The 27,006-nt window shown below is 44.4% G+C and overlaps 1 protein-coding gene and 1 long non-coding RNA gene across 9 annotated transcripts in view; one reads left to right on the plus strand and one right to left on the minus strand.

Moving 5' to 3' along the window:
• Nucleotides 1–27,006, minus strand: part of rerea (arginine-glutamic acid dipeptide (RE) repeats a) — a 130,378-nt gene that overhangs the window by 87,102 nt on the left and 16,270 nt on the right. For 4 of the 8 annotated variants that reach the window (XM_085145033.1, XM_085145024.1, XM_085145028.1 and 1 more), the window contains one exon: nt 14,691–14,771. The exons of 3 other annotated variants lie outside the window; for them this stretch is intronic. The gene's annotated coding sequence lies outside the window, so the exon portion shown is untranslated. One more of the 8 variants, XM_085145025.1, reaches the window with a different exon arrangement.
• On the plus strand, nt 15,475–22,784 carry LOC146495288 (uncharacterized). Its single transcript, XR_014871420.1, has 3 exons — nt 15,475–18,764; nt 19,143–19,378; nt 21,049–22,784. It is a non-coding gene; the product is annotated as an uncharacterized LOC146495288 (long non-coding RNA).

A 27,006-nucleotide genomic window follows, 5' to 3' on the forward strand; every position in this document is an offset into this window, starting at 1 on the left:
TTATACTAGATCGTGAAGCTGTGACGCCACGAGTGCAGTGGGCTGCTGGGTAATTTTCATTTAAGACTGAAAATTGGTTCCCATTTAAATGTCAGAAATTTTCATTTTAAAATGTAACTGACAATAGATGCCATTTAACTCTTTAGGGTTACTGTTAGTTGGCTTTACGCTTAAAAGTCAACTAACAGCAACCCTCGAAGCGCTTGAAGCAGTTTCTGTCTTTTCTGGTTTCTGTCGATTTCAGGTTCGCTTACAGAACAAATGACTGGGTGTGCATTAAAAGCTGGTGAGTGTGGTCTCTGCCTATGCAGGTACCCATGAAAAAACCCGGAAACTATTCTAACAATGATCAAACCATGTCTTTACTGACATATACTGAAATGTAAAAATCAGCCTTATTAAGAGTACAGGGGATGTCGGCAAAAGTCATATTTATAGGGGAAAGAATTCAAGTAGCTTTACATAGAAATTTTAAAAATAAAGTATAACAATTAAAATCCCACATGCTCAATTTGCCTTTACAAAACGTTATGGCTGTAGCGGTGTATTCAACAAAGTATTTATTGGGCTTGCATTGTTTCCAGTTTTTGGATTTGGATATTCTCTGCTGTTGTTTTTAAGATGCAAACATGTATAAGAGCTCGAGTATACAAGCTGAGACTTTTCTTTATGTGATCACTTTACACATATATTAAAAATCACAGCACAGTCATTATTCTTACTATGCATAATTTGGCTGTGATTACAATATCAGGCAGAGCAACACTTAACGCCCAATCCCCACTCCCCCTTCCCTAACAAAGTTCGCAAGCCTAAAAACATGGATGTTCAGGACAGATTTAGTCGAAGTCTACACATCTACAGTCTGATAAACATTACAAGCCGTCTTCTGCTGGAAAACAAGCAGCCTGATTTTGTGAGCAAAAATGACAGCAGGTGTGAGCATACGAAGAAATGAGAGTTTGGATAAAAGCATAAGCATTTAATGAATACAGCGAAAGCCTCTGGAGAACAGATGAGTGGCAGGGCACTGGCAAGACAAGTATCATTGTCTCCGACAAACGCAATGAGATTCTCTGCCGCACTAAAAGTGTCATGCTCCAATAAGCAGAATCAAACCCTTTGAGCATCTGCTGTCTTTAACTCGGCCTCTCTTTGTTTTATTGTGCACTGTCACAGTTAATGATTTCCTCCAGATCTCCATTTTCCACATGCGATTTACATGTTTGAAATGCTCAGTTGAGCAGATGCGGGTTTGCGAAACAACCATTACTGCCAAGCGGAATCCTACGAGCGTTTGGGTAGAGCTTAGAAATTTCATTTCAAAAGCTAGGTTGATCAAGAGAAAAACAGACAAGGTATCAGCATATTGCCTTTCAGTTTCTTCTTGTTTACATATCTGAGTTGTGCAGTCATCCCTTCCAGGGAGAATCGTGGCCAGCAAAAACAATTACGCTACCCCCGCCCAAGCAAAAGCCTCTCGCTGGCTGCCTCGACTCAGCCTGACAATCGTGCCCATTAGATCTTTCTGTGAATTAACGCTAGTTAACTTAAATCACTGACAGACATCAAGACTAGTCATTAGCCTGTCTTTTAAAAAAAGAGAGAATGATTTGCTGGTTCAGAGAGATCATCTCCTTACACGCAGCCCGGGGCAGCCCTTACTGTCTAGCTCATTATTTTTGTAAGAACAAGGCCACTGATGAATCCTGTTGGATTAAATGTAAGGTGTTCTTGTTATGACCTGGCTTATGCACACGCACGCAACGGCCGCCTGCATAAAGCTGGCTCCTTTTACAGACAAAAGAAAATTAAGTTACTCGCCAACGCCGCGAATATACAGATAATTCTCCTTCGGCTGAGCTGCGAAATCAAAGTGAGATTTCTGGAGTACATCACTCCCACACAGCTGCACACTCGGCTCTGAGAAAAGCTGTCAAATGTTGGGCTTTTTGTGGATATTAGCTGAGCTGACAAGTGCCAATGATACACTGCGAGTGATAAAGACGTTCATTGCTGCTCAGAGTTTTTCCAGATGTGATAGTCTGCAATGCTCCAGCGCTTCATTTACAGGACAGGGAAAAAAAAAAAAAAAGAGTCTGTTGCTGTGCGCCCTCCCCCCTCCCCAATTACGTTGCCACGGTGACAAATGAAAAGCAGAATCACCCACACAACTAATCAAATGAGTGAGTGACAACAAGTCAATATTTTCTCATTGTGTGGACAAGCAATATATCTGCACAGTAACAGCCTGTGCTGCAAGGCTTGAAGGCTTAGGCAATGCTAGACTCGGAGCATTATGAGGATAATGTGCCAATAATCTGGCTCGGTGCGGCTGTTAAGACCAGCGCCAATAAAAAGACACGGTATCAACAGAGAACCACTACCAAGTACGGACTGAATTACCAGTGCAACAAACATAGTCTAGACTCGTACTTAAAACAAGAACGGTGCATCATGTAATGGCTACAAGCCAACAAAGACAAAAGACGTAATTGGACATTGATCTGTGGAGGTTTAAGAATAAACAAGACGTCCTCAGAGTAACCCTGAACAGTACGCAAACACACCTTACTCAGATGCGAGAGGAAACGAGAATAAACGAACATTTAGCGCTCGGAGAATTAAGACTGTGTACATTTCACGTAAACTTCTTAGGGCTCTCTTGTCGTTTTTAAAAGACATCTCCATAGAAAAAGACAGCAACGCACACACATAAATTAGCCTCCTTTTGATTGCATCCTCAACATAAAATGGAGTAAACATCATCTCTACAAGCTTGGTTAAACACGAGCGAGATCAATGGACAAATTTATCAGCAAATATTACCATTCGCTGCCTTGCAAGTAATCATTAAGGAATGGCACTGATGCATTATTCATTGGCTAATGTATAATTCAGACTTAATAGCAGATTTATGCATAAATAAAGCCGTGATACATTTAAACACATTTAATGTTTACTCGCTAAAATAGGATATGAATGCACAGCGTTAACGCATCCCCACTGGTGTCATTTGATTAGCTGCTACTAATCCAGAGGATGCGGGGACATCAGGTGGCAACAGCACATGGATTTTATGAATACATGCTACTAATGCAAAACATCTCATCTAAAAAATAAATATAGAGTAGCTATCTGGGGGCAGGCGCCTAAAACAATGTTACACGGTATTACGTTCTGAAGTAAATAAAAACAGGGATTGGTCAATAAAGCCCAGGCGTGCTGCGATTTAGTATTCTGCCATGCAAAGATTTGCGCGGCCGTCGCTTTATCTCCTTCAGACATCAGCGGTGATTAAAGCTCGCATCAAGATTGCGGGGATGTTCTTGTTGTAGTGTCCGAGCTGGTGTCAAAGGGACAGTCAACAGGGAGGACGAGGGAAATAGAGAGGACGCACAGGCTCCATCTGACTGTGTTCAGAGCAGGCAGCCCTGTGGGGACCGCCATTCCACTTTATGGCCATGCACTGAATTAACAAGGCCAGATGTCCCCCCACTTAACATGTGCGAAAAGTGCCCTCTGATGGGCTCAGCTGCTTTAAGGATGTACAGACATAGAGCTGGAGGAGGGAGGGTGGAAGGAAAGGAGATAGGGCCTATTTTCAATTATCCCAATTTCTCACTCATCGCTGGCTCCTGAGGTTTTTGTTAATTAAAGATATCGGCTTTTCCTCTGCGCGCACAACAAATTAAAAGGAATTTTCTATGAACAATCAAAGCACCTCTCCAGTCCTTATTTGCTCTCCATTTCAGTAGTCACCCACCAGAGGGTACTGCCTCCTTAGCAGTTCCAGTACCACTGTTTCATGTGCACTGTGTCAATCCGCGGCTAATGTATTCTAATGAGTCACCGGTACGCCGCTATCCGCAAGGACAATAGGTTGCGAAGTGGCGAAGCAAGCTCGATCCATTTAGAAATGAAACCTGTCTAAAAAACTCCACAAGTCCTGGAGAGATTTATCATCGCTCCTCAAAACCTCCAGTCTGCTTCTGTGCAGTGGGGGTGGTGGAAATGGTAGGAAAAGCTAGGACTTTCATTGATTTTCCACCTGGCTTTTCTTTAACAAGCCTGTGCTTGCTGCTCTGTATTGTCGAGGTCAAAAGTGGGAGAGTAACTGCAAGAAATGCCTTTAATGTGGCCTAAGATATACACAGTTGAGCCCGCATTCAGAAAAAAACAGAGATGTAATTTACCTATGTTTGAGCGATAAGCATCTCACAACAGTTTGTTTTTCAGGGAGTCAAAGGCCGCATGTGTTTTCATTCACGCAACCTATTATAATAACAACTGAATCGTTTTCTTTGTAATTACAAAGGAATACAGTTGAGTCATTCAGGCTATTACCCGAATGGAAAACATATCAAGACCCCAGCAGACTTTCTCATTAGAGAGAAAATGATAGGCCCGCCAACACTGCATCAATTACAACTCGCCTTTCTCTAATTCTTCATGCGTTACATCATAATGCTAAAAAACAACATACAGCAACCTCAAAAGTGTGTGGTTTTTTTTCCCTTTCTTTTTCAAATTCTAGCAGCCAGCAACTGCCATCATCCTGACACCGAAGAGGGAGGAAAAAAAAAGGGGGCAGGGACACAGCGTGGTGCAATCCCACTGAGGGCCATCATGCGAGCAGATTAAATAACATTTTTCCAATGCCCTGTCAAACATTCAGCCGCCTCTGAGCAACCAGACAGCCGTTACAGCCTCACTCTATGGAGCATCTCTCTCTCTGCATGGTCAGAAACAGCCTCTTTGATCTGGATATCGCCCCTCAGATTCCTCAGAGGTGACACTCATACACGCGCCCGTATGTGAGCTGAATGTTTACTAGCTCTCTGTACCTTGTCAGCAGTGAGGACTTGTGTTTGTAAAGTGCGGTGGGGTAGTGGGGGCGGCGGCGGCGGCTGTGACTCACGCCGCTACTATGCTTCCCCTGGTTTACATGAATCAAACAACGCAGTCTGCGGACTCGGATCAAATTCCACATCAGATTTCATTTCCCACAAACACTAGTATAAAGCACTGCAAATAGACGTGATTGAAATGATACCGACAGCAGTAAGGCGGTGTGTACATAATTAAGATTTAAGCTGCTATACTCTCATCTGATAACAGCCTGAGTGCTGTGAAATGCTCGGCGCTCTCTTTCCATACAAATCCCACACTGCAGAACAACTCAGGCTCCTGTGTACAACTCCATTAAGAGGTCTGACCACTTCCTCTTTCGCTCCGTCCACAAGTAGTGAAACTAAATGGATATCCTAACCTCTGGGGAAGTGAAGAGGACGCCGCTTTAAAATGTGTTCACAAAGGCCAGCTATGCAAGTTTTCCCACATGAGAGTGCAGGCTGAGACTGTGATCGCATGGTACGCAGACGTATATAAGTTAGAAATGGGCCCATTAGTGGCATAAAGGACTAAACCCAACCCTGCTGAAATAATAAAAGAATACATATGATGGGCCATCTTAATGAATGGCATTGGTTTACGTTTTTGAAAAAGCTCAGGATTATATTTCTGGCCTGTTTTAGTGGTGCAGTTAAGCTTAAAAGTAGTTAAATCAACTCAAAATCATCAACAGAGTGGCAGTAGGACAAAATCAAATGATCAAAATCACAAATCGAGTCAAACACGGGAAACTAACAGACTGGCAAGCTGAGATTTACAAGTTAAAGGAACACTAGGAACAAGACGCGCTGTTAAATTTTTAACCACAACTGCACCTTGTGCCTGATTCAGTGCCCCATATTCTCACTCACATGATTTTTTTTTAAAGCGGTTGTTCCATACATTAATCAAAAATACGCTGTCGTCCCACTCGAGCAGATTAATCACATCTGAATCATTAAGGTAGAGGTCACTTCCTAGCTACCAAGGTGACCAAAAAGAAAAAACAGGCGCAGGAAGCTTGGTATGGTAGAGATTAACTCCTCGCAATTAGCAATGCAACTCTGAGTTTATGTGGTAGTTCAGCGCAAAAATCCAGCAGAAGGATTCCAGGAAGGGACTGTTTTTACACAGCGCAGATTGAAGGCAATCACCGCTTCACTCCCCCCTCACCCCTCCTTGATTTGAATCTGTGTTTGTGCTTATGTGCCCAAGTACCCAGTGGATTCGGCCTCTGACACCCAGACTTACTACGACCAATTTACAGCGGTTTAAGTACCCCCCCCCCCCCCCGCCCGCCATAACTCGAAAACAGTGGATAAGCTGCCTTTCAGACAAATAACTGTAGTCTGCTTTAAAATCCTAAGCTGCCACCTCCTGAACATACACACAAACACACACATATCCCACCAGCCAGCCACCCGCCCCCCCCTTGCTCTTTTCAACCCTAGAGCCTCCCCCACCACCACCCCCACAGTGAGAGCTGCATGTGCTCCGGCCAGAGTTCACAGCCTCTGGGGTGCTGAGGGGGGGGAATCAAGTTAATTTGGAGGGTCCTTCCATAGTTTGCAACTGGCAAGGCCGTTCTCACAGACAGTAAACTCCCCCACCTTTTAAAAAAACAAAACGCTCCACTTAGCCTCCATTATTACAGCTGGATTACCAATTTATGACATGACAAAGAGTGAAAATCCAACAGTCGAGCCTATAATGTTACACTGGGGGAAATCCCACTAGTCAGAATGTATGTACGACCAACTCACTGAGACTCATTTTGACATTTCTCCAGTAAAAATGCAACTTTTGTTTTTGGTCTTTCTGTTTTTTTTTAGTTGTTCCTCAAAGTTAATTGATTGCTAATATGCTTGAGCACGAGGAACTTCCACATGTCTGATGTTTCCTTCCCTGGCAGCAAAAACTGCATTGCAAGCCCAGTTTCTGTTTACTTCATTTTTCACACTTAAAAAAAAAAAAACATTAGCTGCTGAAACTACTGTTAGAGTGCCCGCAGGGTCAGGGAGGTTGTGTTGTGGGGGTCTGCTACAGTCCACAGGAGATACAACTTTGCAGCTCAAAAACAGTTGAGTGAGGGTCACGCACACAGCACACTTCCTCCTCTGGGTATAAACAAAAATAAGGGCATTTCAGACTCAAACTGTGCGTGTGCCACCCGGCTTTTCGCCTTACTGGAGCCCAAATCCAGTGTCTTTATCACACACATACACACACACAGCTCCCAGTCTGCCCCCCCCCCCCCCCCCCCCCCCCCCCCCTCCAACCACAACTCTCCAACAATCTTTTTTTTTTTTTTGTATTCAACTACTCACCCGCCAGTCTGCTGATTCTTTGGGAGTCCCACAGACTGCTGCAAACAAGTTCAAAACGCGATCCTTGCCCAGGATGACCCACCGAACTTAAAAAGGCAAGCCAGCTGGACTTAATCCAAGACCCGGGACAAAAAACGAGGCGAACACGGACACTTTTTCTTCTTCTTTTTTTGTATCCCCCCACTGAAAGAAGAAAACGCCACCCGCACGGAGGGACTCAGGCGAGCACTTGCTTCAACAAAAGACGGTTTCACTTTACTGATAGGCTGCTCACGTCCGGAATGAGCCCGATCAAAGGCACTACAGCGCTAGCGAGTCCCCCCTCGAAACTGCTCCTATTCCCTTTGGCCGTGTTGTTGTTGCTGTCGATGACAGTGTCCACAAGCAAAGTAACATAGCGCTTGTTTCGAGGGGTAGGAAACCAGCGAGTTCGCCGTTAACAGGCTCCGCTTCCTTTTTCCACACACACACGCACACACGCACACACACCACGATCTTGCTCTCTCTCTCTCTCTCTCCGTTTCGCACACACACACCACGCGCACGCTCTCTCCCCCTTTCTCTCTCTCTCTCCTCCTATGCACACACTCCACGCTCCCTCCGAGTCTGTAAACCTCCCCCCTTCCTCCTCTTCTCTTCCTCCCCTCCTCCTCCCCCTCTTCAGCTGTTCAACAGACGCATCCACATGGCTGACCTAGTCTTTCTTTATCCAGACACTAGTGAAGGAGAATTACGCCGACCACACTCAAAAAAAAGGCGGAAAAAAAAATCCGAGCGAAACAAAAACATGGACTGGATTCAAATAATCGTCATGGACAAAGATGGGGTGGGTTGGTGGGTGGTTGGGGGGACGCCATTGGGGGCTTTTGATTGACGCCAGCGCCGAGGGGACACCGCGCGCGCATCAGGAAGCGAGGTGCACGGCGGCCAAAGTAGCCCGACACGACCTTCATCATCGTCGTCATCATCATCATCATCGCCAAGCGATCAATGACAACGCTTATGGGGAATGTGACTGAAACACTGAAGCGACACAATGAGAGCGTGCTGTAGCGCTGCCTTTGTAAATAATTGCTTAATAGCCCACATTTCCCGCGCCACGCGGCGCTGACACGTTTCTTTTCTAAACGGTGACACAAATATATAAATAACTACACGTAACGCCATCCTTACGGTACAGGTCGCTGATTTCTATCTGAAAACATTAGTACGTGCACCCCCCTTCCCCACCCCTCCAGTGGATGCCGCTCGGGTTTGTAGGAGCTCATTTGCATTTTTGGATAATGAATTAATTAGTCACCCCACCCATTAAAAAGGCAGAAACAAGCAGGGATGGTAATGTGACTAGTCCATTAGCCATAGTTCGTTTTTTTGCAGGGGTGGGGGGGTCTTTTTTATTTTTTATTTTTCTAATGGTAAACCTGTACATTTTTCCAAAGTCCCTGCGCTCATTTTGTTGAATTTCACGGTTAAAAAAAAAACGCACAACACTATTTAGTCCCCCCCCCCCCTTTTTTTAAATCTAAATGCTGCCATTAAGAGAAAAACCTGACGGCACACTAACACACCTGGGAAGAGCAGTGACACAAAGATGGACTGCGTTACCTTGTAAATTAATAGGATCATTTTCATTTCACCCAGTGAGTAGCTTGACACATTTTCATTGTCTTAACCATGATATTGAATCACTGTAAAAAAAAAAAAATCCAATTAACTAAAGTAAATAGTGCATTGGGCTAGTTTTTTGGCACAAACCTGGGCAGCAGGAGAGACAGTCAGTGAGGATTGATAGAAATTGAGTTGAGGGGTGGTGTGCAGGGGGCTCTTCATTGTGCTACAAACCACGTTGGTCGTCTTCATTTCAATGGCAGCGGTGTGGTGGTGGGCTCTGCTGTGTAACAGAGTGCTGGTAAAAACCTTTTCCAGCTCCTGAGGCAACTGCCCTGACCCCCCCGCCCCCACACCACTTAGAAACCCAACACCATGAGCAGCCACAGCTCCTCCCTCATCACGGTATGTATACATTTCACAGGATCAGTGTTTATGATATTTACACACAGTCTCCCTCCTTTCCCCGAGACGCACAAACACTCAGAGGGTCCAGAAGGATGGATGGGGAGATGGAAACGCACGTCTCCCTCGGTTTCTATCACACAATCAAAGCGTAAAAGATTTTTCAGTCTAGTGACTCAAAATGCCACCGTTTCCAGCACAGCGCAAGGCTTAAGTTGGGCCCAAGACGGCAGTGAAGGGCGAGTGCAGCGAATCCACTCTGAAGGCAGTGCGAAGCAAAGCTGGATTGGCTGGCCCGGGCAAGCTCCCCTCCCCGGCAGATGAGATCCCATTATCAGGCGGACGAGAACTCCACCTCCAGGATTTCACAGCTCCTCTGTTTATCACATGGCTCTGTCAAGTTGGGCACCATTAACCGATAATGAAAGGAGACAACCGGTGCAGTTACAAGCAAAGCACTCCACATTCTACAGGCCTAAGCATGTATCTGGGAAGCTGACTGTGTCTATTCAATTCTGTTCAGCATTCAAACGGCCCATCACAATACCTTTTCCCCGAGCGCCCCTCTCCACAGCTATAGCGCCTTCGATCCCGACAGAGCAAAATCTGGTTGCTTGGTCTCTGTTTTTGAATTCGGAGGCAATGAAATTTAACAGAGCCGCTTTAAAAAGGGGGGGGAAATGGCACTTTCCTATAACACTCCCTTCATAAAGACTATCAGAGGACAAGAATTTCAGTAGAAGTTCAGAAAACCAGAAAAGGTGGACGATGACACACACACACCAAAACAGCACATTAAACCAAACACAAGCTATCATTTTGAAATACGTTTTCCCTCAACCACATCAAACACAATTAGTACAAGTGTTACTGAACAAAAAGACTGCCACTGAATCAAAGACCCACATGCCCCTCCCCGCTCTGTCTACTCCATTTATGGTTTATAGGACTCTGTAGCCACTTACCCTCATTAAAAATGAATACTTGACAAAAGCTGTGGCTGACACAAACTGTTTGCTTTAGCCTGATTTCTCTGTGCTGGAGGGGAAGAAAAAAAAACAAAACAAAAACAAGCCACTCAGGCAGCAAACGGAGAGCAGGGGAGACAGAGAGACAGACAGAAGAGGGGGAGAAAGTGCTCAGCAACACAAATAAGTCAGCCAGTAGCTGAAACAACAGAAAAAAGTGACATGGATGACTGAGCCAAGCCTGTGAGATAGTTGGCAAGCCTCAGAGGCCTTGGCCTCTTAAGCACTCATATCTAGTAACTTCATTTAATACATTCACCAGGGATGAGCAGACAAGTTGAAGGAGGGGGGGGGAAAGGGATTTAAAGAAGAAAACAATACTTGTACACCAGGAAGAGGGTTAGGCTGCGGTGGTGCTGGTGGCGCTGGTGCTGGTGGTGGGGGTGTGCTTCAGAGGCTCGACTTGAACACATGACTAAATCTCTACTGTGTAACAAGCTAACTTCCCCCGCTCCCAGCACATAATAAAAGGAGGCAAAATGGATGTGCTAGCTTGATCTTTGTAACTATTTTACCATTCTTAGGCAGGTATTATCTAAAGGAGCCTTTCTTCTTGTATTAGATATTCGAACAGTGCTCTTCCAGATGGGGGCTTTAAAGCAGTGACTGTCTCCACCACACGTACTATATCCATAAAGAACAAAGGCTCCGTGTGACTGCTGCTGCTTCAAGTTACTGTTCCTCATACTGAGGCGAGTGCTGAAAGCCCCTCCCCTTTCGGAGCTGGCAGGCGAACCCAAAAGAAGGCTGACTTCAAATCATTCATTGGCCCTTTTAGCTTTCATAGATTCTGAAGAGAACACTTTACAAGTTGGGGGAATCCAAAGGGAAAACAGGGTCTTGCTCGACTAATTAAAGCACAGACTTTGCCTGGAGCGGTTTGAGAGAGGGGAGGAAGCAATAAAACAATCCTTTTCAATCTCCCGACAAAGTAACTCAAGGAAATTACTCAACTAAATATGGTTAACTATACGCTTGTGGATAGCAAGACTCGAGATTTTTAGAGGTTGTTGCTTTAGCTGAGGAGAACAGCACTCGACGGAGGATGTTTTCATTAGAGGAAAAAAAAATCTGCAAAGGAAACGGAGGTTACGCATTGCTCTGAGTAAACTGCCTTATCAAGGTGACAAAACTTACTGAAAAATCAAGTTGTCTGTTGGTTTTAGTCCAAAATTAAGCTGCTACCTAGTAAGCTTTATTTGCTGCCATTAACACAGCTGTAAAATGTGAGAGAAGCCAAGGAAAGGTATTTCACTTTAGGCAATCAGAGCGAGGTCTAGCCTTGCATAGCTATCTTGTTTACATAGCTATTCACAGTCACATTTGGCAGCCTTGCAACACTCTGAAAACCAAGACACTTGTAGGCTACATATGTCTAATCTCTTTGCCAAGCTACACAAGCTACTCAAGAGAGTGAAACTTGCTTGCAGCAGCCATTTGGTTAAAGTATTGCATATTTAAAAAATGAATGTAAGTAAACCTTACTCCAGATGGGGGTAGCTGCCACCTGGCAGATAAATTGATGAAATGGTGGTGGGAGACAGCGCAGCATTTTTCTTTGTAAAAATACAGCACTAACTGATTGCTCATTTGCAGACTTTGATAAATGTGCGAGTAGGAAAAAAACAGCTTTTAATAGAAGTGCACCCTGTCTGAATTCACACAGAGAGCGCTCCGCAGCTTCCATTAGATCACAGCTTGCTGAAATGAAGACTTTTCTTTTTAAAGGGCCAAGGTAAGAGTAAATCGGGGTGTGAAACTATTACAAAATCAGATCATTCAAGTCTTTACAAGGCTGTAAAATCTGATTCTAATACAGAGCAGATTCAACGCAGTCGCAAACAAACGCACGTGTGTAATACCTCAGATGCTACAGTCCCCGATTTTCCACAGACATTCTTCGAGCTCTCACATGGACTGTCTGTGTCTGATTCTCCAGGCAAAACAGGGCCTCATTCATCTGAATAAAAGAGCGGTTCAGCCTGCCGTGGCTGCACTGAGAACAGGCTCTGAGGAATGAGACTATATTTCCAAGAGGGCCACAGAGGGACAAGGGTGCAGGCAGGCAAGGCAAGGCAAGGCTGTGGTGCAAAAAGAGGAAGTTTACATTTCAGGCAAATCCTTTTGTTTACAAAAACACGGCAAGATAAACAAACAGTACATGTGTCTGCCGCTCGGCTCGGAAGAACCTGTTCCTGAGTGGAGCTGTGATTAAACGTGATCGCCACGAGCAAATGAAGTCGTGGTCGTGAAAGCAAGAAATGGGGGGGTGGGGGTGATTACTGTGTGGTCTGAGGTAGCCAGCGACTGCTCCGTTTCACACAGAGCACATGGCAGTCTCACCTCCATACACTGCCACCCTGTGGACAGTGACAAGAGGTACAGCTTCATGCTGCTTCTATGGAGGATCCTGGAGTGAGAGGAGGTGAGCCAGCTTTCATTATGAGTAAAACCAAACATTTACTCCACACGCTAATTCATGACATGTGTATGCTCAATATGGCACAATGGCCCTTTAACGCTGTATTTTTCCCTCCAGTGCCGACGCTTATTCAGAAATCAATTATTCTCCTCTGGTCACACTCGGCTTCTCTCAGTGTGTAAGCTAATGATTCAGCCATCTAGTTTACGGATACGTAACGGTAACTAGAATAACCACATCCATTATAAGTCGGAGTAACAAGCATCTAAAGTCATTCGAGTTAATTTTTCACAGCTTTCCTTTTTTCCCTATTTGGCATGAATAATAGCAGAGAGAAGTAATCTCAAAGGCAAATGTACGGTCAGCGTGTCAGCACTGGGCGCGGTGAGAAAAAGATGTGTTATTCAAAGAGACAGCACACAGGCAGGGTGTTGAGGCTGTGTTATGAGATTAGACTGTTTTTTGTGGGAGCGAACGGTTAAAAATCAGTCTGTGTGCAGTCAGAGCAGACAGTTTGGAGATCAGTGCTGAGGTCAAGAGGAGCCACTTAGCTGTGCTTTGGCCTTCCAACCCCTACAGCGTTCAGAATCCACTGTTCCACAGAGGGAGTAGATAAAATGCTTGGCAGCAGACTTGCAACAAGAGATGGCTACATTTACTAATGTGCGGCGGATTTATTTATTTCTTTTTAAAAGCTACAAAATGGAAATTAATGGGAATCGCTAGAAAGGTGGGAAGCTTTCTCATTAGAAAGGATATATATTAGCTTAGCCTCACTAATGCGGTTCCCCTATAGGCATTAAATCTTCGGTACAAACAAAGCAATAAGCAACCCAGACTAAAACCTATACCTCTCTCTCAATCACTGCTCAACCATGAAGGTCATCCTGCTTTTTCCTCTTCCAGCTATTATCCCTGTGATTTCAGACTGGTGCTAAATGAGATGTACAATTGCGATGAGATGGGAACAAAAAGTGTCCTTTTTGTGCTAAAATCAGAAGATAACATGTCGCACATCGTTTGTGAATACATGACAAGGATATGAGATGCTAACCCAGTTGGAGAGACAGTTGATATTCAACGTTGAGCAAACTGGAAGCCTAAAATTTTACGTTTTTTTATACTGGGGAACAAACGGCGAGGAATAAACAGTGGTGGGCTTGTGCAGCTTTAGTTCAACGAGTCAGCTTGTGCCAGAGCGGTGGATGGAGGGGAAATATAGATGGCTTGAGCGAGAGGGAGTGCAAGCTGTAGCTCTCTCTGTTCCTGCACACATCAGCAGCAGGAGGGCAGGGATGCGCGGAGGCCACAGCAAGCCAATTACCAAACTCATTAAGTAACCTGCTAGCTGGCTTTGAACTGCAGCTCCCTCCATCATATCACGACTGGATTCTCCACCGTTGTTGTAGACATCTCGCACCTCTTCTTCTTCTTCTTTCTTTTTTTGTTTGTTAAATAGCTCGAGAGTGAATCCAAAAAACCGACACAATAATTGCATTTTGCGTTCGCTGGAATTCAAATGAAAGAAATCACAGATGAAACTGCAATTTAAAAAAAAAGAAAGAAAGACAGACCGGCAGCTTGAAGGTGTAAGTTTGGCAAAAAAGCAGCTGCAAACAAAGGAGACCTGCTTATACAGCAGGTAGAGGGAGAGGGGAGGGGGAAAAAGCAAATAATGGATCAAAACACAAACACGAGAATTGATTGGCGTGAGCTAGCAACTGAGGGATGAATCGGCGCTGACAGGCTTGAGCCCTTCTCTCCGGGAGCCCTGAACGCAAGAGGCAAAATGGCTGCAAACAGGGAGGAGGAGGAGGTCAGTGCATGAAGATGATGATGGAGAGGTATCAGGCTGAGAGCACAAAGGCCAGGGAGAGAACATGATCAAGGTCCAGTGGGTGGGGTAGGAACAGAACATTTTTCTGGGGGGTGGGTGGGGGGGTTAGAGCAGAGCAAAAAACACTGCACTCGCCAACGCTAGAGTGTCACAAAGCATTGTTGACTAACCTTGACTGCATTCACCTCCTAGCTCACTGCCACACTTCCTTTCAACAAGTATTGACACAACGACAGTCTGCAAGAGAAAAACTGGAAGGGGGTGGGGGGAGGATAGACACACACACACACAGAGAACAGGGGAAAAGTATGAATGAGGTGAAAATGGAACAAACGAGGTGATAGCAGATTGACAGTAGAGGCGTATGTGTAGGTGAAGACGGCTGCCATCTTTGCCGTCGCGTTGAACATGCGGCGAATGTAGCCGGCGAAAGCCATGAAGCTGTACAACGTGGTAATAATGACACTAATTATTCTGCACCGCACATTTTAAAACCAGCATTTACAAAGTGCTTTGCAGTACCATTCACATTCTCTATGTGGAGATTGTAAGCATTTGCTCTAAGCCAGTATTCATTTCCCTCTTCCCCAACAAACCACTCTGGATGCACACAGATCTAAGCACTTATGCCTGCAACACACACACACACACACACACACACTCCCCCACCCCTGAACCTCCCCCATTATCCCATGAGCCCTCTCTACTCTGCCTCGCTCTACAAGAGCTTGGAAATAAAAACATCACAGCTCTGCCTCGCAGCACCTGTTCAATAACATTGACATTTCACATTCAGCATCCGCACACTGAGAGATTCCCTGCATTTACTCTCTTTAACACGTAGAAGCACAAAACACACACACACACACGCACGCCAAATTCGTGCCAACGTATGCATTTTAATGCCGCAAAGGCTTCAGGTCTGTGTGTGCAGGTGCACGTCCGTCCCGCGTACGTGCCTGCAAGACGAGGGGTAAAAAATTCATTTGACTGGCTGCACGTCTTAATTTTATTAATTTTTTTTTTACAGCTGACTAATTAAAAGATAGCAATTATTTCTTTGCGCGTTACGGAAACTGTGTTCGGTATGTTTACGTGATATGACTCAGTAGCTTCCCTCATATTATTTTTTTCAGCACAAAACACATGCAAATCTCCTCAGGATCATTTAGGAACACTTGTCAATATTGTTTAGAATAATACGAGACATCAGTAACTGTTTCACACGTTCATTGTCTTCTGTGCTTTACTGGAAGGGAGTGGCTGGGCTTTTGAACCAATCGTGTATCGACAGCAAAGTAAGAACAAAACAAGACGACACCCCCCAGATATTTACCCCACGTGCAAAATTATTCCGTTTGTTCTCTTTCTTTCCTCGCCTCTGATGTAACACTCCTCCTAAATTCAGCTCGCATGAAATGAAATGCTCTGTTTGATTTTATTCACTGCACACCTGGTGTTATTTCTTTTAAATTCAAAAAACAAAAGTATTTCTATTCAAGGCAGTATAAGCACTGTCGAACGGCAAGCTGGGTATGCTGTTGTCTGACATTTGGAGGGGAGGGGGAGGCAAAACACACTCAATAACCACCCGGACCAGCGTGTAATATTTATATTTGCTCCCAGATCAAACTTGCCAAAGAAGATTTTGGGGTCAAACGTGTTTGTTTTAAACATTTGGTTTGATTTTCTTTTATGTAACACGCTGCTACAATGCCAGTCTTCATGTAATAGTTGCCACCTGAGGAAAGCTGAAATGTGCCTGCTGCCATGGCTCAATGGTGTCATCAGGTGCAGCCTAACCTGGAAGGCTGAGCAGGGGCATCTGTTTGACAGCATTAGAGAGCATCAGAGCCCCTGCCATACACAGATTAAATGGCAGTAAATCTGCGGATTAGATTCGTGTATGAATAGCCCATATTGATTTTGCAATCTCTTCAGTAACTCTGGGATTTTCACGGTGCAGACAATGTGGGCATCAAGCGTGCGCGCGCACATACACGCACGGGCTCATGTATCTGCCTGGTTTTTTAAAAGCCTCTAAAATCAGTCTGTGACTAACCCATCCCCGTTTTAATCTGCTCATGTCTCCGCCTACAGGATGTATTCGAATAGCACAAGGCATGCAACATCATTCCTTTAAAAAACTGCCCGTCCATCCAGCCTCTCAGAGTAGCCACAACACAGCAGAGAGAACTAAAACAAGCTCGAGAGGCCTAGAAACGTCCAATCCTATATATTGCTATGTGTGCTCATGTGAGAACAAGATCGCTTCCATGCTCTTTGAGTTGAGGGTTATTATTTGTGAGCACCATGGGTTGATGTGGACGGCCATAGCGCCAGGATTTCTCTTCTTTCGGTGCCTCTTCTCAGTCTTAAAAGCTAAATATGCATGCTCTCTCTCTTTCTCTGTCGCTCTCTCTCTCTCTCACACACACACACACACACTTGAATTCATTCAACCCTGACGCGACCTTTTTGACACGAAAATCCCAAAATCCTGTGCTGAAACTCAAATCCCCTCTGACCACTACGGCCCTTCGGAAGCAGGATGACATCAAAAAGAAGCGCTTTGCTTTCATGACTTTAGTCCACCCCTCAGTATGTCAGCGTCTCTGGCAGTCTGCCACATGCTTGTCACACACACACAAAATAAAAAAACACTATTCAGAAACACGCGCAGCACATACAACATGAAGAAACCAAAGATAGCCTGAGCTGCAACTTCCCTATTTCCACACACAACGAAGTGGGCGTCAATTGTGCTGTGATATGAAGGGGCTTCCAAAGCAAACACACTATACTCCTTTCCCCTTTACGGCTACACAAAACATGGATAAAGCCTATATTTACAATATATGTACTAGGGCTGCCACGATTAGTCGACTAGTCACGATTACGTCGACTATCAAAATCGTCGACGACTGATTTAATAGTCGACGCGTCGTTTGAAGCTTTGTAAGATCACAAAAGACGCAGGAATAAGTAGTAGGATTTAAGAGTGTAATAATGGACTGAAACAGAAGATGGCAGCACTGCATGTACAAGGATGCCAGCTGCCGTTAAACCCCGAAGAAGAAGTAACTGTGCCCCAGAATTCATAGCGCGGCCCTGCTCAGGTTCCAACAATGGCGGCAGCTAGTTAGTTTTAATATTACTCTTATTATTCTTTCTGGGTCACAAAATAAACGTTTAACATATTTTCACGCGAGAATGTAACTGTGTAAACCTCAAATATCTGCTCGGTTTATCAAGACACCACATATTTTCCCTTTATTTTTAGTTAGCACATACCTTAAACACTTAAAGCTGTAAGCTAATGATAGTTATATAAGAGCAGATGCTGCCGGTGCAATAAGCTGTACGCTTTATGTCCAATGGATGCATGATCTGATTAGTCGACTAATCGCAAAAATAATCGGTGACTAGTCAACTATCAAAATACTCGTTTGTGGCAGCCCTAATATGTACAATACATTTTTCTTGCTTGGCAACCTGCAGCAACCTGACAACCTCATTCAAAATGGCTGCTCTGGTCATCATGCGTGCCCTTAGCCACCTATGGAGGCGCACGAAACTCATTACCTGGTGATTGGTTTGTATTGGGAGATAGCTCTATTAACCTTTGGGTAACACGTGTGTAACCAAGTAGAACGCTGCTCTTACGACATGAGAGCGACTGAGAGAAAGAGAGACACGGAGAAACTCGGTGTGACAGCAGAGCTGCTCCAATTAGGTAAGCACATTGAGCCGTCAGGCCGCCACATTCATCAACACGCAGAATGCCAGTCAGCAGCACCAGAAGGCTCGCCCGCCTCTTTACCACGCTACTGTTGCTGTGGTGCGGTCGGGAGAGTGACGGGGAGGCATTTGCAAAGCAGATTTGGACCATTCTCCCCAGCATTTGGCAGCGCAAATGTTTCTATGCATGGTTTGGGTTGTTGTTACTCGCGTTTCCCTTGTCCTAATAGACTGACCACGGGCCGCTAATGATATCATTATCATACATGCGCTGTAATTATCTCGACCCACCGTGTGCCAAGATCAATGGACGGCAAAATTTGGATCAATTGATGAGTCTGCTGCTGTTAAGCTGCCGAAACATATTTCGCACACAGTCGATGTGCTGTTGGATGGGCTGTGAATGAATTGGGTCCCTGCCTGATTTCAAGTGCGGCATCCAGACATGGGGTTAGGCAAGTGGATCTGTGCCATATAAGAAGTGAACTAAACTGGCAGCGCTGGTGAGCTTCCTCTGCTCTTCATAATGTCACCCACAGCCACTACTGCTGGACACAAAGCCCCAAACAACAGTTTAACATTTCTAACAAAGTCAAAACAATGTAATGATTGTATATCTTTTTCTACCGTCTCTTTGTCACCATCATGTTTAAACACCCATGTCAGAGTGGAAGACAACAGCAATAGAAATCTCTTTAAAGTGCTTTAACTACTTGCTTACATCTCATTTATGTTACAACGTGCAACAAATTGTATCTAACAACCTCCCTCCTCACTTACTTTAACGCCAGCAAACTCTAGAAAATATAAATACATCTTTTTTTCCCTTTTTTTGCAGGGCTTTGGATTGCATTTCCTATTTCTTCCTCTCTTTTTTGCAGTTATTAATTCATCAGGTCCACCTCCTGAACACTGTTCATGCTTAAATCATAAGCCCTCTTGCTGCTTCCTGCTCCTGAATTGGTCTCAATCATGACAACAATTTGAGAGCAGTCGGACTGTGTGATCGGAGGTACCTGATTGCGCTGATGAGCAGAGAGGTGCTGAAGAAAGGAAAGTGGGCCATCTACACTGAACAACTAATGATAATAATATGACATGAACAACAACCCAAAAGGTAACACAAACAGATAGCATCACCCTTACAACACTGCCCACTGTGTGCTCACCCAAAGAAAGACACAATCCAATAAGAAATCATCTCTACTTCAACCTTGAGCTAAGGGCCTTGCCGACAGTAACACTTTTCCCATGCAAGTCACATTTTAGCGAACTCTGTGTATCCAGGGGAGAGGGTTAATTCTTTTCATGGGTCTGCTCATCATCATCCTTTAGGCAGCATGATGCAACTTATTCCAGTATACAAAGGCTAATGCAGTTAAATCACACCTAGTGGACTTGAATGCCTGACACTAAGCTTCCCAGCATACTAGCTAGCTCGAGTGGGCGAGAAATGAACCTTGTTATGTGTCCTGACACTGGGCCCTGCTCCCCAGCAAATAAAAACATGCCTCTCACTTACTGGCTGCCTGCGCTCACGGCCCCATACATCAGCATTATAAAGGAGCTCGGCAGCCTCAAGGTCAGCTCAATTTCCTCCTGCCGTTATGAAGTATCAGAATCACAGCAAGAGGGGGCACCCACACACATGTAAAGAAATGATTTAGGGAGCGAGGGAGGGGAGGGAGAGAGAGAGAGAGAGAAAGAACGAAAGAAAGAAGGGGGGGGGGGGGATTTGGAGTGTGAAGGAGAGGCGGTGTGTGATACAATAGGGAACTGTGACAAATCACCAGGAGAGAACCAGCCTCTTCTACAGTAAGGATGTGTGAGTGCGGACAATTGTGAGAAAATGTAGAGAATATTAAGCCTACTTGCTCATTCCGCACACTAAGAATGTAGCAGTCTGCAGTATATGTAATGGGATTGAGCGGTTTCTGTTTAACAAGCTGATTCCCCTCGTGTAAGCGCTCAAGTGTAGTCTGTGAAACTACAAAGCAATTAGGCCTACAGAATTATTGTTTCAGAAAATGTGAATACGATGTTTACCTTTGACTGTAATTAAATTCTAAGCAGTTACACGGGGAAAACAGCAACCTAATGCAAACCTAATGCCTTTTTTTCCTTTTGAGATCTAGACCCATTCATCACATGCCCAAGCAATTTGATAAATTACACAGAAGCATGAAAGCTGATCATGTGCGTAGCAGAGTGCAGTGTGTGTGTTTGTGTGTGTAAGCCTCTGCCTGAGTCGTCATACTTGGCTGCCTCACTGGCTGAGGTTTGACATCTTCAGCTAAGAGCCTGGGGAAATAACAGCAAATTCACTTAATGGCACCACCTCATCTATTCCTCATACAGAGAGAGGAGGGAGACAAGAAGGAGAGTTCCTTGAGGTGTTACAAAATGGCTGTGTGCTCTCGGCTGTGCTCGCCGCCTCTACCATCCGAGGAGGTGCAGGTGTGTGGGTAAACACACGGCGCATTGAGACCCATCACAGGCCGCGGTTGGCCACCAGCTGTAATTTGCAGTCCACTCTGACCCCTTTGCGAAAAAAGCCAGCCAGCGCTGCCGCTGCAGAGCTTTTTGTGGTGACAGCCCAATCCAGTTTGATTTGTGTATGTGTGTATGTGGCGGGGGTCTCATATGGCTGTGCAAAGATTTGTACCTGCAATGACAAACATATGAAGACCTAAACCCAGCGACAAATGTGAATAGCTGCAGTTATGTGCGTGCTTGTTGGTGTAGGTGTAAGCAAGCATGAGTGTGTATGTTTATGTGTGTCTGCAGGGAGCGTTACAGAGCCAGAGGTATAATGGCCCCACTCCATCTTTGTGTGAGGTATTGCAGAACAATGCAAAGCAGAGCACAGCAGCTGGGAGGGAGCCTGGGCTTGGGATGGCATGCAGTTGGATAACGTCTCAGGGTAACAGCAGGTATGCTATCAGTGCAGCCTGAATCCCCTCAGGGCTATTTACAGAGACTCTGACCCCAGCGAGGCTGGGCTGATGACGTCTCCGTGCCTGCAGCAAAGGAAAAGCAAGACCCGAATTCATGCCGCTGCTTCCTATCAGCTGCACAACATTTCATTCCAGCAGCCCTTAACAGCTCTGCAATTGTTCAAATGATTTACTAAAGAAAGAAAAAAACAACTCAATAGCTCCACAAGTATATTTACAAGGACTGTAGCTGTACAATAATTTACCCAATAGGGACAATACTCTGAACAATAAACTGCTATGTAGACATTCTTTTCCAATTAACCTAACCTGAATACGGTCAAAGTCAGAGGAAGTGTAATCACATTAAGCCATGTGCTGCCTTATTCAGAAGCATTTTGGATATATGTTCACCTTAATAGAGCGATGAATCATGACTGAAGCTGACAGTGTATTGCAGCAATCAAAACTGCCTGACAAAAAGAGGCTCTAGCATCTGACTCAGCTTTCATGTAGCTGCCAGATTAATAGTACAAATTGCAGTGTATTTGCAGAATGTGTGGCAAGGCAGTAGCAACATCACAGAAAAATATGGTATGAGGCTGAACACTGGGAAGAAACTGACGCTGCAACATAACGTGGAGGAGTCGTCCAAAGATATTTACTGGGCTTTGGTGCGCAGCATATAAACGGGAAGTAATAAATGAATAAAATACTTCTGGAGTGCTGGTGCTATATGAGTGTAGCCAATTACACAATCACACATGGGTTACAAATAATTGTTTTCATTATCAATTAAGATGAAGATTATTTTAATCAATAAATTGATTTGTTGTGGAAAAAAATGCACAAAGAGCCTACTGTGACCATTTCCCGGAACCCAAAGGGGCATTTTCAAATTAATAATCTCATATTAATTATTATAATCAAAAAATGTAAATGGAGAAAATTGTTCACATATTTGAACCTGTGCCCAGCAAATGGTTTGCAACAACTTCTGAATGTTACTTCTGTAAATCGACGCAGCCTGGCCAGCAACAGTCCTATTTTAGTATGTGATCTACTAGAAGAAAGAACACACACCAAGAAGACCTGTGCGATCAATACAGTTACTTTCATTTTGATCTGCCGACAAACTAAAGTAGGGCTGTGCGATATGACCAAAATCTCATATCCCGATATAAGAATTCTATCGTCCGATAACGATATAAATCACAAAAATGTAACATTTTCTGTAAATTCTGTGAATCTCGGGCAGCTCGTCTTGCGTGAAGTGTTTCCAGCTGCGCGTCATGTAGCTGGAGTCGAGTGTTTTAACCGATGCATGAATCGATACATTTTTAGACATAAGTTGTAACAGCCGCCGTTTTCTTTGTGAGTATTTATTACACGGCGTGCTGGGGGGGGAAAGCCTGTTCTAACATTTGAGTCTAAGGTTTATTTTTTTAGCACCTGGCGGCTCTTTTTTTTTTTTTACTTCTCATCCGTAAATAATCTGCATCTTTCACGTGATTCAGTTTATTTTGAAAAGTCTCAACAGGATCTTGAGCTTTATTGTGAAAGGTTTATGTGGAACATAAACAAGCGGACAGTCAATGGTGTTACCGTCGTTGTTGCTAGCGACAACGCATAAAAACAGGCGCTTGTCCGTCCGTAGTGTGGTTATATAAAATATAAGAGAAAGAGAGAACTTTAAGAAATTAATATAGCCACTACAGCGACCATCAAAACCATGAAAAAATATTGCCGTAAACAGTTTATTTTGCGACACCACGAAACAAACGATAGCGTAAAATGAAACGATAGACGTTTTTATATCGTCATCGGATATATATCGTTATAGCCCTAAACTAAAGTGACTTCCACATCTCCTTTATTATGATGTTGGATGGTAACGTAGAAATAAACGGCAGCCGTGAAAGCTCACTCCACGTTAAAATAATTCGCTTGAATTATTGAATTGAATTAAGATGTTTATTTTACCGCTCTGTGCACTAAATCAGAAGATTAACAATTTTCTGGAGCTTTAATCTCTTATCTTATTTACAACATAAAACATAAAAACATAACCGTGTTGCATTTTACGGTTATGTTTTTATGTTATATAGATTTTTATCAACATTTTATCATCATCATCTGATATCATCTCTCATCAGAGTAGGTGACACTCATAGGGATCATTTTGTCTCACGTGATGTATGAAAACCTCACTTTTTGTGACCACACAGGCAGTTTGAATTAGAAAGTGTGGCTTAACAGAGAAAATTGAGAAACTCTTTGTCTCCAACTGGGGTTTTAGGTTTCATCCAGCCAGAAAAGGAAAAAAAGCCTAGCTGTGTTGGACTTCCTTCTGACTCCTAAGCAGGTAAGGATAAACAAGCTCAGGCCAGCTGATTGGAGCTGAACTTTCAAAATAAAATACTTGCATATAATTAGGAATGTGCATGACTGGTTGACTAGATGTCTAAATATTGCTGCCCTAGCTAGTAAATTACAGAAATACTATTCAGTTAAATGTATTATTCCTATTTTATTAATGTACAACAGCAGTTATGGTTTCAAAGACGGTATGTCGCCACCAATTCCATGACTGCATGATAGACAATCACGAGCTAGCTGGCCTAACGGAGAACAAGGAGAATTTATAGCTAGTTTCTAGCCAATACTGACTATTTGTGTACCCAGCTCATCTATGGTACCCTGCCAGATCCCAGAATGTAAAGCATACTTGACTATAGGAAGGCATTTGGCACTTTGACAGCGCTCGTTTTGCAGTTGTGTCAGATTACATTCACACCATAAACCAACCGCTGTGGAGTTAGTTTAAAACCAGACCAAGATTATGTCCTCCAAATGGTCTGATAGTGGTTTTGGTTACGGACACCATGTTCACAACTGCACAAGCAAACTGCACTGAAGGGGAGAACAGATTCAGTCCAATTTAAAAGGACTAAACACAGCAGCGTTTCTGCAAAGACCACATGTAAGATCACATGGCTTCAACTACATCTGTAGTGAGAACTGTGATTGAGGTCATGAATTGTGATTCTACTCAAAATGACTGCAATTCTTGAAGCCACATTGCTCACTCCAGGCCTAATCACAACCACCAAGCTGAACCATAGCAGGGAATAAAAGATTATGATCCACCAGTCAGTGTTGGGACATGATGACAGGACAACTACACAAGAGGGAGCACATTTTTCATCCTCTGAATAAGTAACGCTACTAAACGTCACATTGTAAAAATGTACTGTTGATATAACACCGCGGCCATATTGTGCTCTTTACATAAATTCTAGCAACAACGTCATTTAACAGACCAGCTGATAACTGCATGGATAATACATATTGTGTGTGCAGCGGTGCTGGAGCAGGAAAATGGATGCCTCCTGTGAGCTTTCCTCTTATATAAAGCCCTCTCCTCTCTCATTTTAGTGAATGGCTTCCCACTACTTGGCTCCCCACGGTTAGCTTGTCAGCCCCCTCTCCATCTCTTTTCTCTGCACCTGCATCTGACACTGCGAGTGTTCTGTCACCCACCTCTCCACATCCCCCTGGAGAAAATGTTCAGCCCCGCCCAGCTAGCTCCCAGCAGCCCCTGGGGCCTGGGACAATTAAAAACGAGGCAGGAGCTCAGTCGAGCTGTCATGCCGAGTCTCAGATGGCACCCTGCCTATAAGGCTCCAGACGTAGGGGGAGTTTGGTATGTGAGCCCAAAGAAAATAATATTAGTGTCTGTTGTACTTGACATCAACATTCACTCTAGTGCAAGGTGATGGCAGCATATCAACACTCTGAAAGCAATGCAGTCTGGCTGGAGCGATATATTTGGCCTTACAGTATTCAGACACTGGCTGACTGCACACTCACACAGGCACACACACACACACACACACAAATCCACTGCTATATTCCAGTGTCAGCCAATTACAGGCCTGCCCTGACTGCCCTTGACTACACTCCCTAACCTCCCTCCACAATCCATGTCAAACCCCCGTGCACTGATTTTTTTTTTTTCTTGCCCCTCTTGCTCCCTTCTTTGCTTCTTCTTTTTACTCACAGTCTCTGTCTTCAGGGTCTGAAATATTTAGCAGCCCCATCTAAATACACCTTCAGGCGCAGAGTCAGAGCTGGCTCCCTCACCAGGTAAAAAGTAATGAGAGCGAACGAGAGGGAGACAGTGGAGGAAGAGTCGGTGTAATATCTCATCAGTATTATTAAATCATTTCTTCCCTCGGCAGCCCCTGGGTGGTCTGGGGTTGCGTTATTTCTCAGTCAGGGTTCAGTGGCCTCATGCTCCTAGGGTTGAGTCTGGCCGCTCTCCCAGCTTAGTGCTGTACTAAGCAGGTGTCAGGGGAGTTTCCCCTCAATTAAGCAGAGGTAAAGTAATGCCTCTCACCGTGGCGGTGCCGTGAATACATTAGTCTTGCTGTCACCACAGGCTACAGCATCGAGACGCATGAAGAAGACAGACAGCTGCTGAAGCGGGTGAAGCAAACGAGCACACGGATACTAATGTATTAAAGCAGGGTTAGGTTAAAACAGGACATGATCTAAAACCCTTATCTTACACAGATGAATACATCAGTATTGGGGGGGGGTTTCTTTTTTTTACGTATGCCCAAGTAGTATGCAGGGTAATACAGTACTGTTTTAGAGGGAGCTGAGATAATGAGTTTGTATTAGCTGTCTGAGCAGATGACACTGGAGGACACCGAATCCTTGTTGTGTTAATTAAAGCTCAATGAAATGATGCCGATGAAAAATTAGCATGACCCACCGCCTCAGTTAGGGATACAGCCAGGAAAATGGATCTCTCTGTTGAGTTGTTTTCAAGGAGAGGTGCACAGAGCAAATACTTTCAGAAACAAAAGCTGAAGTCGAAAATAAATCATTTTACACAATTAACTGATTAGGTTTAAGTGGCGGCATCGGAGGAATCGACGACACCCGCGGTGAGAACAAAGAACCTCTCATTATACAAATGCATAAGATAGCTGAATCGCTGTTATATTTACCGTTGTGTTGTGTGCTTGCTAATTTTGAAAAAAACAAAACTCAAAGCAACAAGCGAGCAATCATATCAATCCAGAACTGCCTCCTTGACATTTTTAGCCAGCACACTGCAATCACCCTGCTATTTTACTCCATCTGAAAAGCCATCTGAAAGGTGGTTTATAAAAAAAAAAAGAGAGATGTCAACAGAACCAATAATGCCTTCCTTTGTCAGTCTTTATGTGTGAGCATTACAGTGTACTGGACAGATGTATTGAAAAGGGCTGATTGATGGCTTCACTGCAGACTGTCTGTCCACCTCTCTCCCTGATGAGACATGTCAATGTAAAGACACATGAACGCAGCAGCCTGTCCTCCATTTTCTCCTCCTCTCCTCCTCCTCCCTTGTCAGAGGCAGGGAGAATGACGCAGTAAATACAGATGCTGTGTGCACCGTAATTCTGGCGCCCGCTACCTTTTATCTGCCGTGACAGCTTCTGCTGCTGTCGAAATCAAACACCCGGGCGCGAGGAAAAAGCTAGTATTCCTTTTAATAAACTGCCAGGCGGAGCAGAGTGAGAGAGCAGAAAAGGAAGGCACTCAGCTACACTCTGCACTGCACTGGCCAGGCTTGGCTAAGCAGCAGCTGAGGGAAGCGGTGATATAAAAATGGGGAGAGCGCTCCTTCAGGCATTAGTCGGTATTATGCTGCTCACGCGGGCTAAGGCATCCGGCATCATTGCACTTACGGAGAGCCGTGTGAGCCGATCGGTCAGCGGGGAGTGTTTGGTGCTCAGCGGGGACGAGGACC

This window comes from Neolamprologus multifasciatus, chromosome 20 (genome assembly GCF_963576455.1).
Source record: "Neolamprologus multifasciatus chromosome 20, fNeoMul1.2, whole genome shotgun sequence".
In the NCBI taxonomy this organism is placed as follows: Eukaryota; Metazoa; Chordata; class Actinopteri; order Cichliformes; family Cichlidae; genus Neolamprologus; species Neolamprologus multifasciatus.